We start from the raw sequence: 5560 nt of genomic DNA, 5'->3' as shown, positions 1-5560 counted from the left end.
CCTAGTAAATTTTAAAACACATCTCCTGTGAAACACTTTTGGGGATTTCTTGTAATTTTAAAATTGATTTTAATATTTCTCAGAGTAAGGCATGAACATTCCTTTAGAAGTCGTGTTAAGGAGTCAATAAGTTCTATAAGTCTTAAAAAGAGCCATCTCTTAACTGCACATCCTTTCTTCCACATGCCCTGCCTCACGGAAACAAACATTTTACCCTTTCTATTGGTCCTGTGCCATTCATTTATTCATAATATACCACGTGATCCAACAGAACTGTGCTCCATTAAGGTGAGAATTGGATCTTCCACTTACATTAGCATCTTTCCTATCTTTTGTAGAGTTTGACTTGCTTGGAGGGATGGGTATCCATAATTATTAACAACTACTAATTATATTCTCTGCTTCAGGCACAATCTCTATTGCTTCTATTAGACTGCATGTTTCCTCAGCAGATCAAGAATTCAGTTAATTTTGAGGCCAGATTATGCAATAATTACATGGTCTTCTACTTCCTAGTCAAGAAGAAGAATGATAGTAGAGCTTGTTTATTGAGCACCTACTATGTGCTCAGCACAGAAATGCTTTCTAAATATCACTACTAATCCCCACGCACAACAGCCTTACAGAGAAGGTATTTTATGCTTGTTTGGTAAATGAGGATGCTCTGGTTATGTGTAGTAGTCATTTCTTTATGTTTCTTCCCAGGTCATGATGATATTTTTAACTGCCCTCTCACTCCCTTTGGGTGGTCCTCTTTTGTCCTCCAAATATGTTTTACAAAATAGGCCAAATTGTTCTGGAGACGTAGAAGGATAAAACAGATACACCACCATAGTTGCCTGAATTTCTAAATTTCTAGTGTCTTTTCATTTTCTGGTAAGAGGTCTCACTACTGCTATGGGGTTCCATAAGATACCCTGAATCTTGACAACTTCTCTTACAAGCTATGCCTTGAAAGGAATGTATACCTTTTAATCAAAAACTAATATTAACTTGCTCAGGATCATATGACCAGGAAGTAATAGGGTCAGGATTTAAGCCCAGTTCTCTTTGACTCCAAAGCTAGTGTTGTACCATTGTAATATATATTCACTTCAAGGTGCTGCAACTCAAATTCCTAAAATTCACATATTTGATCCCAATGAAAGCTACATTTTTTTTAAGTATATTGAAAAAGTTAACCAGCTGCTAACATAACTTTCAAATTTCTAGGAAGAAATTTAAATTTTCGGAGAATATGAATCACCACAGATAGCCTGTTTAAATGCCTACTAGCATGGTTGATGTTAACAATGAACTCTAAAATTTTAATGTTAAAAAAAATAGGTAGTAAAATCAACATGGTAGATGTATCGAATTAGAAAGCACAAAAATACCCATGTTACAGCATTACACTGATAGCATCTGTAGGTAGAAGTGAAATTGTGTTTGTGGGTGTCTGTAAAAAAAGTAAAATCAATTTCAGAGTCTAAACTACAGCTTATTTAAAGGAAACATATATTGAAAAGACATTTAAGGTGATCTCTAGATAAGAGCACAATTGTTTTTCTGTTCTCTTGCTAAATAATGAACTATTTATAATTAACCAACTCATATTTAACCTAAGTATGTAGCTTAGATTTTATTTCTCCAAAATTATCATCAGTCACGGTTCATTACCTTTAAATCTTCACATTTGGTTCAAAGCTTCTTTCTTTCTTTCTTTCATCCTCCACTAAGTCAAACTGCTTACAAATACATTTTACAAGAAATCCATACTAAAGGAATGACAACTTGTACTTTTCATTTGTGCTTAAGCTTGCCTTGTTCTGTAACTGCTATTTTGAAGTAATGGTTATACATTCTCAGTTGTCTGATACAGAGAGGACTTGTTTACAAAGTACGGAAGAACAGTGTACAAGATACACCCTTTCACAACTGTGTAATTACACCAACCAAAGCTTAAGTTAATGAGTTTCCTAAATAGCTTAGGAAGAGAGATCACAGTATGAAAAGCATGGTTTGAAAGGGATGGAGATTATCTAGTCCATCAGAGCTCCATCTCAACTATTCCAGAAAGATAGTTTTACACCCTATTTTCAAAAACTGTCCAAGAAAAAGATTCCAAGTTAAAATGTGTATGAACAAATAATCCCCCAAATGATTCTATTACTGATTTTTCATGTGTGAAATGGCACTGGAGACGTGGCTTATGAATCTGAAATGACATTTGAGCCAGTTATTTTCTTGAAAATGTATGGTTTCATGTGAAGAGTCCCTATTAAGAAATTCTAAGCCATTGCCTGAAAACTTGCTTAACCCCATCAAGATTAGAATGCATATTCATAAGCATTCAGTCACTAGTGGTTCTCGGAAATCAATCACCCCACTGTTAATCTGCCGATACTCAGTTGGTCTCAGGTTTCATATTTATCAATTAGAACAGGTGAGGAAAATTCCCAATGTTATGGAAAAGTGGATATTAAGTGAATGCCACCCAATATTAAGGAGATGTGTCAATTTTGAGAAAGAAATACAAAATATCACTCTTCACTGTTTTCCTAGAGTATATGTTGAACTCAGCCTTTTCAATCTAATGCCCATCTTTCCCTCATCCCACCTCCATATTGTGGGTGTTTATCTGGATAGCTTTCTGGATAGCATTACTTAGGAAATTGCTTTACTAAGATGATGGTTTCCTCTTCCCAACATTGCAAATGTTTGTGTCTGGACACCAAGAAACCTTTTTCCAGCCTGGCCATTCTATTAATATTTAAAATGTAGTTAATGTCTCAGGGTTTAAAGAATCAGTTTCGGTCTGTATTCTTTGCTCTATAATCTTCTACTTGATAGTGTCTGCAGCACTTGTCACACTAAATACCAACAGTGGGCATTCAGTAATTACTTGTTAGTTACGATAAATAAAACAAGCAAGATTTATCCTCAGGGAAATAAGCAATACTTCATGTAGTATGAAGAGATGATGTACTACAATAATCTCATCTGTAAACTTTATTTCAAGGACCCAGAGGCTGAATTTACTGAATTACCAAAGGCTGATACAAGATAGGCAAGATTCCCCAGTATTATTGTGAACCGCACCCCTTGGAGGTGTGGAAGGCCATGCTTGGGGACAAATTTCATTTGTAAGCAAAGGGCAGAGCATCCACTGGCTTTGGTAAGTACAGCTTAATGAAGAAAAAGGATGAAAAATAAGAATATAAATCCTGTGATACAGCAGTTTGAGAGTCTCAAACTCAGATTTAATTCCTGGAATGCATTTTGTTCCTGGAATGGGAAAGCAATCAAAAAATGCAAGAGTCATGAAAGGAGCCATTAGCAGAGCTGAACAGTCACTCAAACCTTATATCTTAGGAACCCTAATGCCATCATAAAAGCCAAACTCCCAACTGGACATGTGGGAGTCTCTGCAAAAATCAGACCAAGAATTAATCAAGGCCACAAATGACTTTCACCTTAAACCATGCTATGCATCAAAAGCAACACTAGAAACAGAGTTTTAGGAGTACAGGGCTCTTCTGCTTACACATCACTGATATGAGATGCAGCTATTTATCAAGAAGCCCAAATTCAAAACCACAAGTGGAAGAACTTTTGCCAAAACAAGAAGATATTGCATAGTCGTAGAAGCATAAGTTCCAAAAGCTAGAGTTTGTTGGGGCTTGAAAATTGTTAAACTATTTTGGATTTTTTAACAGCTCCTCAGTTAAGAACGAACAGATAGTTCCAAAAGGTAGTAAACACCATCAACAAAATACTGCACAGAAAAGGTCTTATATACAGCCTACATCCATTCACACTTTTTCCTCTGAAAACTGAAATACCCTGGCTCCAAGTATTCTCACTTGAAAAAAGAGAACTCAGATGGACTTATACATCAATGGGGAGATGTATTCACCTTGGGTAAAGACAGAACTAAAAGAAAAGTTTTATCAAGCAAACAAGGAAACTAGTAATATGGCTCATTTTAAAAGATGATTTCTAGACTCAGTGGAAAGGAAAGGTGCCCAGGAGCCTGCCAGGAGCGCAGCAGGGTGGCTGGGCGGTAGGGAGTACAGCTCAGGTCTGCTGCCAGTTCAGTGGTAGTGTTTAGCCCGGCGGCCAGGTGCGTGATATAAATACAAGCTATCCCCGTTCTCATCCTCCTCCAGATGGTGGAGTCTTTGGCTGCCCCACCTGTGGACTCTAGGAGTGCATAATTAAATCCCTGGCTATCCTAGACTTCAATGGGCAAAGTATTCAGTCTCTCTTCATAAGTCCAGGCTTAAGGGAATTCTACTTTGGTCTGTTTCTTCACAGTGGTGTAGAGGATGAACATATAACAAAACCAGCATCTTGTAGCCTTGTTCCTAAAAGGATTAAGAGCAAAATTTGTCCTCAGTAACATCTTTTATGAATAGGACCTTCCACCAAAGCTCAGGGACAGGTTGTCAAAACAAGTTTTTCTACAAAGTGTTGTCAGATACGTTGGTATGTGAATAGTCGTTGCCACTTCTGTTATACAGAAATTATACAACTAGCTTATTTGAAGTTGCTGTAAGTTTTCCTTCTTCTTTGGAAGCGGTGATATCAGAATCTTCGCAGCGAGGCTCGTTTTGTTTCATAGGCCTGCCTGGCACTTGTCTATGAGGCCCTGAACCTTGGCCTCTGTCAACAGCTTCTCCATTTCCTCGTGGCTCTCAGGCAATGAGACTGCTCCATCATAAAGGCAGTTGAGCATCTTACCTAAGTGATTCCTGCATTGTTTATTTGCATTATAGAACATATTTCTTTTAGTGTCAAAGTATAATCTATATCTAATAGTGAATAGTACTTTTGCAAACTGTGCAAAAACAATCCATCGATGAGTTCATTAGTCTTAAATAACTAGGTAACTGGTGTTTTAGATGCTTTGTGTCGTGTAAAAACCCTTGGTGACTTGTTAAATGCATGTTTAAAATGTTTTAATCACATCAGAAAAAAGTTGCTTGGTGTTTTTGTATGAATGGACAACAGATTTTTTTTGTTATTTTACACTATTTTAAATAACGAAATATCTGACACATTTTCAGAAGTAACTTAGATTTAAGTAATAAAGGAAGCTTATTGTTTAAGCTGTTTTCTCTTTTATATATTATATAAAATATAATTTTATATAATTAATTATATAAAATTATAATTATAAAAGGCATATTTAACTGGACCATTAAAACAAGACCACGTGATTTAAAGAAATGCTTCTTTCTATGTTAAATAAGGATGATTTCAGCAATTAAGCACAGGATTAGCTCTGAGGTTCCTGAGAGCCAAAGAAACAAGAGAAACAATATGTACTACATAATTTTTGCAGGCTGGTGGATTGAAGCATACCAGTATTGGTTGGAGTAAATTTATTTCCTGTTGTAGTGGATTATACACATGTAAATTAAATTAATGCAAAATGTTTTGAGATGGCAAAACGTTTGCAACTATGAAGTAGCATTAGATTCTATTATAGAGAGAGACCCCAATTCCACTAAACCATTGCTGCTAAAAAAAGATGATCGTTCAGTGAGAAGAATGACACTGGTGTTTGGTTTGC

The 5560-nt window shown here is 36.2% G+C and overlaps 1 pseudogene; it reads right to left on the bottom strand.

The window, feature by feature from the left end:
• Nucleotides 1-4076: 4076 nt before the first annotated feature.
• Nucleotides 4077-4720, bottom strand: LOC109549808 (BTB/POZ domain-containing adapter for CUL3-mediated RhoA degradation protein 3-like; annotated as a pseudogene).
• Nucleotides 4721-5560: the final 840 nt, after the last annotated feature.

Source organism: Tursiops truncatus, chromosome 6 (genome assembly GCF_011762595.2).
Source record: "Tursiops truncatus isolate mTurTru1 chromosome 6, mTurTru1.mat.Y, whole genome shotgun sequence".
NCBI lineage: Eukaryota > Metazoa > Chordata > Mammalia > Artiodactyla > Delphinidae > Tursiops > Tursiops truncatus.
This window is presented reverse-complemented; position numbering and strand designations above follow the sequence as displayed.